The following is an 11771-nucleotide window of genomic DNA, read 5'->3' on the forward strand; positions in this document are numbered from 1 at the left end:
GTTTCTAGACCTGGCACCCGTTCTCTGGTAGGATTCCCAGGGAGCTGCGTAGGCAGGAGCCTCCGGCCTGGTAAGGTTGACTCTAAACGATCACGGTGGCCTTCCTCTCGCACTTACTGCTCTAGAGTAAATCCAGCCTTCAGTGGCCACGGTAGATTTGGTCACATCGAACCAACAAAATGATGGTGCGCTGGTAGAAACCATTGCTTTCAGCAAATAAGGTCTGTTTTATGTTTGCAAGCATTTCTGCTGCTCTGAGTTATGGAACAGGGAGGGATGCATCTAGGTGATCGCTTTTTCTCTTTCTTCCCTTCAAAGAACTCAGAGGCAGAAAATGTAAGTCCCAGAGAGGGGAGAGCCTGGGGCTTGGACTGAGAGTCCCGGGGCAGTTGAAGTCGCTCGTTAATGCAGTCTGAAGATTGAGTTTCTTTAAATGACCCTACTGTTGATGTGATTATTATTCTGGCTGAGGGAGTCTCATCTTTCAGTCTAAAAGTATCCACTTGGGTCATTTTTTTCTTTATGTATATTTTTACTTGGGGAGAAAGACCCATTTATTCTACCCGGAGCTCTGCAGGGAAATATCCTCCGGGTTCTGTGGACTTCTGCAGCAGAGTCCCCAGGCTGAGCATGGGGCCCGCCACATCCATGGCAGTTGTGATGGCCCCTCAGTCTCCCTCAGTCTCTCCATGCCACTAGGACACCACAGGTCGTTTTAATACCTTGGGATTTGCCTCAGGAACCAACATCCCACAATCTCATTGATAAAACCGGCAATGGGCAAAAATAAATATTGGCCCTCGGTCACACCCTTCTGCTATTTGGTCAGCCTGACAAAGCAAACAGGAAAGTCTAAGATCTCCTGAGTGCTGATTACATTCAGCCTGCTGGAGTGCCAGTGTGGCTTTGGATCTGGAACAGGTCGGAACTTTGGTCCCCCTGCCTCACATTTCTTGAAGCTAATTTTTCTTTAATGGTCTCATTGTTGGTTATATGTGGAATCCTTTTGAAGTCTTATTTAAACAAAGATTAAAAACTTTTGTTCCTTGCTGTAAAAATGCTTCCAGCCTGGCACCTTATTTGTTCCTATTACTCTGTGTTTCTAATGCGACTGGTAATCTGTGTGACAGGTGATTAATGTGGTTCACTCATCTGCACTCCCTTTTCAGCCCTGGACTGTTGACTTTCTGCCTGCATTGCAGGGTTAGTTTTATAGCCCTCAGCAACTTTTAAACACTTGTAGGTGCGCACTTCTTGCTGGAATCTGATGAATCCACTCTACATCGCTAATGGTTTCTCATGTGACATGAAGCCAGGCAGCAGTTCTGTGGACCGATAGCCAGGGGCAGGATGTGAATGTCCCTTAAAGACTCCTCTCCTCGGGTTCCGTGAATCGCTGCCGTGTTTGTTTGGACAGACGAAGACCAAAATGCAGTCTAAGTTGGCAGTCCCACCAGGCCCTCCGTCCGGTCTCCGTCCTAGTCGGTATTTTGATGTGCTTTGCTTCTTTGCCTTGGAAATCGGTGATGGCCTTGCCTGTCTCCTCTGTCCCCCGCGCACCTACCTGGTCTCTGAGTCCCCACATCTCTAAGTCTGATCCGCACAGAATGCAGAGCCCCCTGGGCAGCTGAACCTTCTCCCGGGGAGACCATCGGGAGAATTCACCCCTCTGAAGGCCTTTTGTTCCAGTCCATGACCTATACCAAAGCAGGAGTGAAGTGTAGTAATAAATTGCTGTTTACTTGGGTAATTTAGAGTCACTGAAACAAAAAACCCAAGGAACACACATGGCACCGTGCTGATGCTGGGGGCGCCGGCACGGTGAAGCCTTAGGAGGTCTGTGGGGCCTGGGGACAGAGCTGTGGCCAGGGCGGCTCTGGTCACTCCCTGCAGGGGCTGTATCGGAGGTGTTCAGGTGACAGGTGCCGGGATTCGTGGGGCCTCTGTGTTTCTGCGGTCTTTGCTGAGTCCTGGTCCACCTGATAGGAAGGGACCAGCGCAGGCGGCAGCCACATGCCCACGCCTGAGTGCTACAGGCATAAATCGAGCTGGTAAAACCGTGAAGTGAAATATGTTCCATTCTCCCACAGTGACAGATGTGTCCTCAGAATGGCAAGGTAAGAAGGATATGTAGTTATGGTTTTTCTGTGATCGAAGGCCAGGAATGATAAAACTATGACAACTTCAATCATTATTCTGCGTGTCTAGATGCTCTATTCATGGGCTACAACTCATATATTATTTATAGATTGTTGTATTTCACTTCCATAGAAATATTTTTGCTTTGATTTCAACAAAAGAGCTACACAGGATTTTTATACAGTGAGTACTCTACTGGTAGCAGTCCCAAATTAGTCAAACTTTCCTGAGTCCCTGTCCTTACTTTTGAAAACCGTGTCCCTGAACCAGTAGCAGCTGTATCTGTAAAATTCCTAAAGCGGCACTTAAACCCGAGGCTGAACTGAGCGTGTTCTGCCCCGGTTCCGACGCGGAGATGGGGTGATACCCGACGAATGACCACCCTCACGCAGCACACTTCCGAAGTATGGTCTCGTCCTGTCCAGCCTGATCGCGCCCACAGTGGCCCTGTGTGTGGACGACCACGGAGTGCACTGTGATGAGAACCGGGTCATTAGGCAAATTCGTGATTGTGTGAAGTTCCCAGGGCGCAGTTACAGATCCACATAGCGCGCTCCAGTCGCTCGGTGTGGCCGCTGCTGGCGATCAGGGCACGCAGTAAATGAGATGCCAGCAGCCGAACAGCAGGGCTTACAGGAAGTTTGTCTTGCAAGTCAGGAAATGCAGGGACCTAACAGACGTCTGCCAGCCCCAGGGATCGTGGGGGCACCGCTGTCAGACCGTCCTTGTATACCCCCGTCGGTGCCATGGGCCCCACACCCACACTGTCACACACACACGCCGTGCCGAGCTCAGCCCTCATGGTGGCGGTTACAGCACAGAGCCCTGGGGTCTCCCAGCCCCATCGTCCTCTGTGAGGCCCCTGTCGTGCGCGCAGCCCACCCCATGCGGCCCGTGGCTCTGACAGGAATCTCTCACGTGACGTTTTCTAGCATTTCTTTAACGGTGGCTGAAACAGTGGAAACTCGGCGTCTTGCTGCTCTCTGCCCGGAGAACTACGCTGGAGGTGTTGGCAGGGTGGCTCCTGTCAAGGTCCAGGGAGGGTCTCTCTGTTCTTGCAGAGCGTTACCGCATTCTCTGTTGGCATGGGGTGCCTCGTTTCCGGCTCAGCCTTGAGAGCCGCAGGCTTTCTCCACGTGTGCATCCCCGGACAGCCCTGTAGGGCCTTCAGCTAGAGCGGAGTGCAGTCCTGCGCCCGACTCCATCTGCGTCGTTGAGAAGACTTTTACCCTCCAAGCTGTCTCGCCACCTGTTAAAATCAGCTGGGGCCACTGTGAATCGCATCCACATATCTGTACTCTCATCCTTACTCCAGCTGCACGGGCTTGGTCCTGTCGGGCTGGAGAAAATTCTGGCGCTCTCTGCACATTCTCCACATCGGTCAGTTTTCCTGGGACAAACGGAGCCAGGAAGACATTGTATGTGTGCATATATAGAGACTCTCGCGATTGTGTAGACTGACGAGCCAAGTCCAGAATCCACAGGGCAGAGTTGCAACAAGAGCATGCCAAGATGCTTGGGTGGTGCTCAGACTGCAGTCCACAGTGAGGTAGCTCAACTCTGCTTTTAAGGCCCTTCAACTGATTAGTTCAGGCCCACCCAAATCACCAATCAGTCGATGTAGGTGTTAATTATATACTTTCATAGTAGTTGGCTAACTGGAGGCTCTACTTTGTCAAGCTGACATAAAATTGATCATCTTTCAATGTTGTTCTTTTTTAAGAATTTTTTTCTCCTGCCTGGGTCCCTTGCATTTCCATGTAAACTTTATGATTAGCTTATTTATTTCTCGAGAAAGTCATGTGGGATTGTGATGGAGATGGCATTGAATCTGTTGATTGATCTGGGGAATTTTGCCATCTAAACAGTATTAAATTTTCCAATCCACGAACATGGAATGTATTTCCCTGTAATGTCTTTATTTTGTATGGTTTTTTTTTTTTTTTCCTGCTACCAGAGATTGAACTCAGGACCTTGTGCTTTCAAGGCAGGTGGCAGAACCACTGAGCTAAATCCCTGGCCCCCTGTAATCTCTTTAAATGATATTTTATAGATTTCAGTATATAAGTCCTGATCTTTAAAAAAATCCTGAGTATTTTTATTATTTCCCATACTATTGTAAATGGAATTGTTCTCTTGATGGCATTTTCAGGGTGTTCATATACTGGAGCCTTGCTGAACCAGTTCATTAGGGTCTGGCAGTTTTTGTTTTGTGTTTTATAGCTTCTTTAAGGTTTTCCATCTACAAGATCATGTCAACACGTAAAGATTGATTTTCTTCTCTCTTTTCAACAGATGGTGTTTGATTCTTTTCCTTGCTTGGCTGCATGGTTAGAGGTGCAAGAACAGCTGCCCTTTTCCTTAGTTAACATGGGGGAAACTTTCATTTCTTCATCACTGAATATGATGTTGGCTAGGAGTGTGTCAGAGACGTCCTTTGTCAGATTAAGGAAAAATTCTGTCCCAGTCCTACTTTGTTGTATTTTTTAAATTCTAAAAATGTGTTAGATTTTGTCAAACACTTTTTTTGTGTCCATTTGGATGAGCATGGGGTTTTGCTAGTCCTTCGTTTTATCAGTGTGCTGTTTTACATTGATTGGTTCTCGAATGCTAAACCAGGCTTACATTCCTGAAAAAATTCTCACTGGCCATTTTGTATGTGTTACTGGATTCACTTTACTAGTATTCTGCTGAGGATTTTTGTGTCTGTATTTATAAGGGACATTGGGCTGTTATTTTCTCACGGTGTAATTGTCCTATCCCAGTAGTAGGATAATTCTCAGTCTATAGAATGAGTTGGAAAGTACGTCCCTGTCTCCAGTTTTTTAAGGAGAATTTTGAAGGAAATCTATTAGTTCACTCAAATATTCAGTATAATCACCAGTAAAAAAAAAAAATGTTGGAATTTTAAAAATTACTAATTCAGCTCCTTAAAGGTCCGTTCACATTTTCCATATATTCTTGAACCAGTTTTGGTAGTTTGTGGCTTTCTAGGATTTGTTCCATTCTATCTAGATTTTCTAAATTGTTTTCACTGTATCCCCTTATCATGCTTTTAATTTCTTTAACATTAGTGATAATATCCCTTCTTTCATTCCAGATTTTAGTAACTTGTGTTATTTCTTTGGTCAACCCAGTTAGTCTAGCTTAAAGTTTACCAGCTTTGTGGGCTTTTTCAAAAATCTAACTTGCTGAAAGCTGAGTTACATTTAAACAATGTAATGTGGAAGCTCTGGAAAGCAGACCGCATCTTCTTGAGTTATTGAATCACTTAGATTAAATCTGTGGAGTCTGTATTCTCTGTTGTGTTCCACTGCTGAAATCTCTACTCAGTCAGCTCTGCTCAGCTGACAGTTGGACAGAGATTTCCTTAAACCAGGAGGTGCCCCCTCTTTGTCAAGGGCCCCCCAAACACCCTGGGCTCGCCCTCGGCAGCCGGCAGTTTGCTTTTGTGTCCTGCTTGCACAGGGCCTCAGACGGTCGGGGGAGACAGAGCTGTGTTCCTGGGCATGCACCCTCCCAACACCAGGAACATGTCAGAGGGCTGAAAGGCCTCAGTGGACATCTCCTTCCTCATCCTCCCTCTCAGCTTCTGAACTTTTTGGCCAGGATCTTGTTTCCATGATCATTATTGCCATCTCAGGCAAATAGGACTTTTTTTTCAACAACAAAGGTCCTGAGACTACAGTTTCCCCACCGAGAAGCTGCAGGTGTAGTCAAACAAAAACAAGGCTGTGGATGGGGCTATTCCCAAGAGCTGGTAGACAGGGCCCGTCATGCTGGTGTCGGGAAGGGGCTCGGCAGTGCTCCAGATTCTCTTGCCTCCTCCCAGGACCGAGAGCTGCTGGTTCCAGAGCTCTGCAGGACCTGGGAAAGGGACTCAGAGATAGGTCCAGTGCCACAAATGCCACAAAACTTGGTTCCTAACACATTTCAGCTTTTTTTTCCCCTCTCAGTTATCTTACATGAGAAATCCTACTATAGAGCGTGGTATATATTAGCATTAATTGAATTTAAGTTGTATTTTTTTCATTCTCATGGAATCCGTCTGTTAAAGGGACAGGCTAAAAAATAGTAACTGTTGCATGAGGATGTTGAGATTAAATGAAATTAGATGCGTGTAGAGTAGGCGGCCTTGTGCCCGGCACGTTACCAGGAGCTTAATAACTCTGACTAACATCGTCGTGACCGCCTCCCGTCACCACCGCCACCACCATCATGACCGTCACCGTTGCCACCATCCTCATGGCTGTGGGACGATGAGGCTCGGCTTTCTTTCCAGACTCTTCTGCTGGACCACGTCCCTCCTGGGGACTGCAACCTCTGACTTTGAGCCTTTTATTTCCTTTTCTGACACTGACCTTGGGTAACAGCCCTTTCAACAGAAAAAGTGGCTGGATTTGATGGCTTCTTTCCCTCAGCTGGGTGCTGGCACAACCCAGGAAGAGAGGGCAACTTTCCCTGAGGATAGACTCAGGGACAACTTTCTGCCCGCAGTTCGGGGTGGAGCGTCTCGGAGAGCAGAGATCAGAACGATGCTTGATGGCGGGGCCTGCCACAAAGGGCGCCACTCCAGGAAGAGAGCTCACTGCTGTTTCTTCCCCCAAACAGTCTTAGACTCGCGGAGCAGGAGCAGATGGCCGGAATGAGGAGAGATTAGATAAGAAGGGTTTCCTGACCCCAGCAGGCGGCCCGGCATACAGAAGGTCGGAAGCCAAGCCCCCATGGCCCAGCGAATCCATCACTCATCAACCCCACCCCTGAACAGGGTGTGGAAAGCCTCTGATTAGAAGGACACTTGTGAATATTGGCAGCAGAGCAGGGCCGGAGGGAGGAGGGGAGATAAGTCCTTTCGGAGACCTTGTCACCGGTGGCGACCCTCTGTGTGTGCAGCGTGTTCATGGAGCAGCTCCACACCTCCCACAGCACCCCGTGCACAGTGAGTCCTCAGCAAGTGTGTGTTAAATGGAGCAGGCAGAGGCTGTCCCGAAAGCCCTGCCCCACAGGACAACGTTGTATCAACACATTCACATCAAGTTCTTTCTGTGTTCCAGGCCTCTGGCTAAGCTGTTTCAGTCATAGAATTAGGTGCCAGGCAGCAAAACCAGACTAACATGCCCTCCTTCTGCATCACTGGTGCTTTCCCTTCCTGTTCTGTGAGTTTGACATCAGTTCGCAGAGCAAATGGCGTCAAGAAACGGAGAAAATCCCACCCAGCCTGGCTGTGGGGGAAGAGAAGGACCCAGAAGAAAGGTGGGGGTGCAGCAAACTGTGCAGCGCCCCTCAGTCACTGGGTTGTCAAGCTGCAGTCGCTGAGACGCCCTCTCCTTCTGGGCAGGGCCTGAGCCCCTGCATTTCCGCCCCACGTCCCCAGGATGCTGGTGCTGCTCAGGCGCTTTGAAAAGCAGAGTTTGGCAAAGAGGGGGCTGTTTTGGTTTCTAGCGCTGTGTCATCTCCAGCCAGCGGCTCTGGGAAGTTGCTTCCTTCTCTGAGTCCCATGTTTCTTTTACTTGCAAGCCGAGGACCCTGTGTTCAGATTCCTCCTCCCTGAATCTGGTGACCCCCTGAAAGCCCACTTGCTCTTCCTCTTGCAGTGAGCCCTCCTGGGTCTTTTCCGGACAGTGTGCTCCTGGAGTCGTTTTCCTTGCCCCGAGGGGTTAACAGTCCTCTTCTCATCATGAACTCCCTCCCTGCCAGTTCCACACAAGATCCTGTGCAGTGCGTTCCAGCCAGCGAGGACGTTTTGTGGAGACCCCCCCACGGTCCCCTCCTGGTGAAGGGCCGATTGCTAACTGTGCAGCTGCTCGTGGGGAGGCCCTGGCGCCTGTGCTAAACACAGAAGCGTTTTCCTCCCATCTCTTCCCAGCTCCCGCTTTACAGGTGAGCACTTTTGTCCCCAGTTGAGCAGGAGGGTGGACAGGAGGTGGTGGGATGTGGCTGGGGAGATCCCCCGCCCCGGGACTCTGCGGCCCCGACACGTGACAAGAGGTCCCGAAGGCTCATGGGAAAATAGGGACCGGCTGACCTGTGTGATTGTGAGTGCAGGTTCGCGACTGCTCTTCACATCTGTACACGCACAGGGTTTCCTAAGGGGAGCAGCGGTGTCTCAGGAGTACAGCAGCACAACCTCAGGGTGCCGACTCGCTGGTGTGTTGGCATCATGGCCAGCTCTTTTATACAGGATATAATTAGCCTGGACGGGAGGGGCAGTGCTGTGGTTTGGGTCTAGAAGTCCCCAGAGACTCATGAGAAGACATTGGTCCCGTCGGGAGGAAGTCGGGTCCCCGGGAGTGTGGCCTTCGAGGGGACATTGGGCGCCTGCCCCACCCCCACCCCCGCCTCCCTGCTTCCTAGAGGCCAGCAGCATCCTTGCCACGCACACCATGTCTTCTGCTGCCACGAGCCACAGGACAAGGAGCCTGGCGTTGAACCATGAGCCAGAATAAACGATTCTTCTCTTTAAACTGGTTATCTTGGGCATTTTGTCATGGCGATTAAAAGCTGACTAACAGGGATGGAGGACTTTCCTGAACCCTAGACCTGTGAATTAAAATGACAAAAGATGGGTTGATGAGAAGAAGTGCGCATTTTATTTGACATTAATATTTTTACACAGCAAAAGGGGCTTCCTGGGCAGGTGGGCCTCACGGCTCAGAGCTTAGCCCCGCTTGTTTCTCACCCCCTCCCCCCATGGGAGGTGACCGGTGAAGGAACTCCTCCAGGAACCACGTCTGCTCTTCCAGCCATTGTGATTTTCTGGAGACAGTCTCACTATGCAGCTCAAGCTTGCCTCAAACTCATGATCCTCCTGCCTTGGCCTCCCGAGTGTGGGGGTCACAGGTGTGCACCACATGACTGGCTCCCCTAAGTGTTGAAAACACTCAGCACTGACATAGTTTGTCCTCACAGAGCAGGTTTGTTACAGGCAGAGTGCAGACAGGAGCAGCAGGAGATTGGTGTGCAGTGCAGGGAACAGAGGTCCTGGGTGCCAGGTTTTCTCCTCCCCGGACTGGGGGGACAGAGCCCTTTGTCCACAGCTCTCGGACCTATGTCCCTGGCCCTCACAGGGAAGGGCCGGGTCTGAGCTGAGGCCTCCCAGCAAGAAGCTGGTACAGAGGCTTTCGGTCTCCAGCACACCTGGATGGCTGAAGCCCAGATGCCCCAGGCGCATGGTGAAAATCGTCAGCCGCGTGTCCTTACCGAAGCGAGCCTCCAGGGGCACACACAGCAGGCTCTGCAGAGCCCGCGGGTGTAGTGGGGTCCCAGGCCAGCACCACTGTCAGTCCTGAAGGTGGGCGGGCAAGTGCGGAACAGCGGGATCCACCTGCGCTGTCCAGTGGTTCAGCCTTCGGCCCCACTGAGGTGTGGGCAGGACGTGGGCCAGGGCGAGGCAGTCCAGATTCGAAGACGCCCTGGGACACAGTCCCTGGAGAACTCATCATCCTGGGGGGCACGCTGGCTGTCTCTCTTGTCACACGAAGTCTGTCTCTGTCCCCCGGCCATCAGCCTCCACCAAGCTGAGACACAACGTTGTCCGTGACCCGGAGCACCCTGCCCTCCATTCAAGACGTAATGCAAACCACGTGTGTCATCTTAACCCACTCATGGCCATGTTTTCAAAAAGTTAAAAGGAACAAATGGCATTGCTTTAATACACATCTTATTTAACCCAGCATGCTCCAAATAGTATCATTTCAACAAGAAATCAGTACAAAGTGATGTGCCGGGGAAAATCCATACACACTGTAACTGACAAGTCAAAACATACGGCGTGACATGGGATGTGCCTCAGAGCTGCGTCTGCAGCAGGCAGTGGTCTCCTCCCACGTCTGCAGACCCAGTGTGTATTTTACATGTACAGCACATCCTAATTCGAATGCTACATATTCACAAGGAAGATGTGATTTATCTTCATTCAGTTTTATAAAATTAACATAGATCCACGTTGCCAGGTTGCATCCCAGTGACTGACGTGAGTGCCAGCCAATCGTATTTTCTTTATTGTTCACACCCACAGCGACCAGACTGGCTTATGATTTGTTAGAGGAATTAACTTGACTTTCAAGCGCAAGTGTGCTTGTTTCCAAAGGGTGTTTTTGCCAAGTTAAATAAATCCACTACACCTTGAATTGAGTTAGTATGGTTTATATTAAATTCAAAGGTGCACAGCGTAAACCTGAAGGGCGGCACCATAGTATCAGTATCAACAAAGCAGTCCCTAAATTTTTTCGTGTAGTTTTTTGCAGCCTGTTTACAAGAGCTGTTGTCTCACTGAGAATCTGTGCGGTGATTCCTGTGAGGCACTTCGAGCCTGTGGTTGCTGGTTTGCGTGTGAAGAGCGTGATTACCATGCGTGCCGTGCCCTTCACCTGTCGAGAGCTTCCCCGGAGGCTGCGCCTGCCTTTGGGTGGTGGTTACCGCTGGGAAAATTGCGTGCGTGTTCTGCCTTGGGTTACTGTCTTCATAAAATCTGCTTCAAAAAGCTGAGTACAGATACTTTCAATATGCATCAAAGCATAAAAGAAAACTTTCTTTAAGAATTCTGCTAAATCTAGATTTTTAAATTCACAGCTAGAGTAGCATCCATTGTGGTAGAAACTATTTTTTTCATATCCAGCTGAATTTCTTTGCTGGATGTAACAGATTAGAAAATACCTACTCCCCTAGTTCTGTTATACAGGCTACAAAGTGGCATTTCTTTGTGAATTTGGAAGCCCTTTCAGGAAAAACATAATCCAGAGTTGTTATTTGCCAGCTTCTTTATGTCCCGTTCCTTACCTAAAGCTAAAGAAAAGTAAACTAAAGAAAAAGGCCTGCAGCTTTTCAAGTTTTTAAATCAAGGGATCTTTGACTGTTAGAAAGATTTTTATTCTATAGGCTATGGATAACTAAAATAATACTCTCTCCTTCAATCCATGGAAAAATGGTTTTATAGCTGCCCAAGTTGTAAGACCAGATTCTATTAAAATTGTATAATGTTTTTTGTACTGCATTTAATTCTGGTGATTAGTTTATCAATTTCTTCCTTTTCTTTTCTGAGGTAAATCCCAGGCCGTTGCACTGCGCTACTTCCCCGTACCTTTTTATTTTGAGACAGGGTCTCACTAAGGTGCCAAGTTGGACTCAAACTTGTGATTCCCCCTGCCTCAGCCTCCCAGAGTGCTGAGATGATAGGGCATTTGCCACCAGGCCCAATTTCAACTCCTGACTAATTAATTCATGACTAAAGAGAGGAAACTCTTTAAAAACCAAAACACCTACGGGTTTGCTGAAAATATTTCGTTAATATTACCGACTTCATTGTCTCTCGTTTTGTTTTTTCCTGCACGGCACAGCTCTTTGCTGTGTTCCCTCGCCACATGCCATTCGTCACGGAGTCTGCAGTGTGCTGTGGTCGCATCTCTGTCTCTTTTGACCATTTCGCCTCTGTTCAGAGAGACTCCGTGGCCAGACACGCAGAACAGTGAGTCCTTCAGAGCAGTGTCTGTTAAAGGCTAAAAATAGAAATTCAGGAAACAGGGGCAGTCTAACCAGATTTCAAAGCAGCATTTGAGGCTACTGCTCCTCCTCGATTAAGAGTGTGTGTGTGTGTGTGTGTGTGTGTGTGTGTGTGTGTGTGTGTGTGTGTGTGT

The 11771-nt window shown here is 49.0% G+C and overlaps 1 protein-coding gene across 8 annotated transcripts in view; it reads left to right on the top strand.

The window, feature by feature from the left end:
* The window catches only part of Ror1 (receptor tyrosine kinase like orphan receptor 1), a 291697-nt gene that overhangs the window by 197965 nt on the left and 81961 nt on the right, over nucleotides 1-11771 (top strand). The gene's annotated exons all lie outside the window — the stretch shown is intronic.

The sequence above is a fragment of the Fukomys damarensis genome, unplaced genomic scaffold (assembly GCF_012274545.1).
Source record: "Fukomys damarensis isolate Sample0158 unplaced genomic scaffold, DMR_v1.0_HiC HiC_scaffold_33, whole genome shotgun sequence".
Taxonomy (NCBI): Eukaryota; Metazoa; Chordata; class Mammalia; order Rodentia; family Bathyergidae; genus Fukomys; species Fukomys damarensis.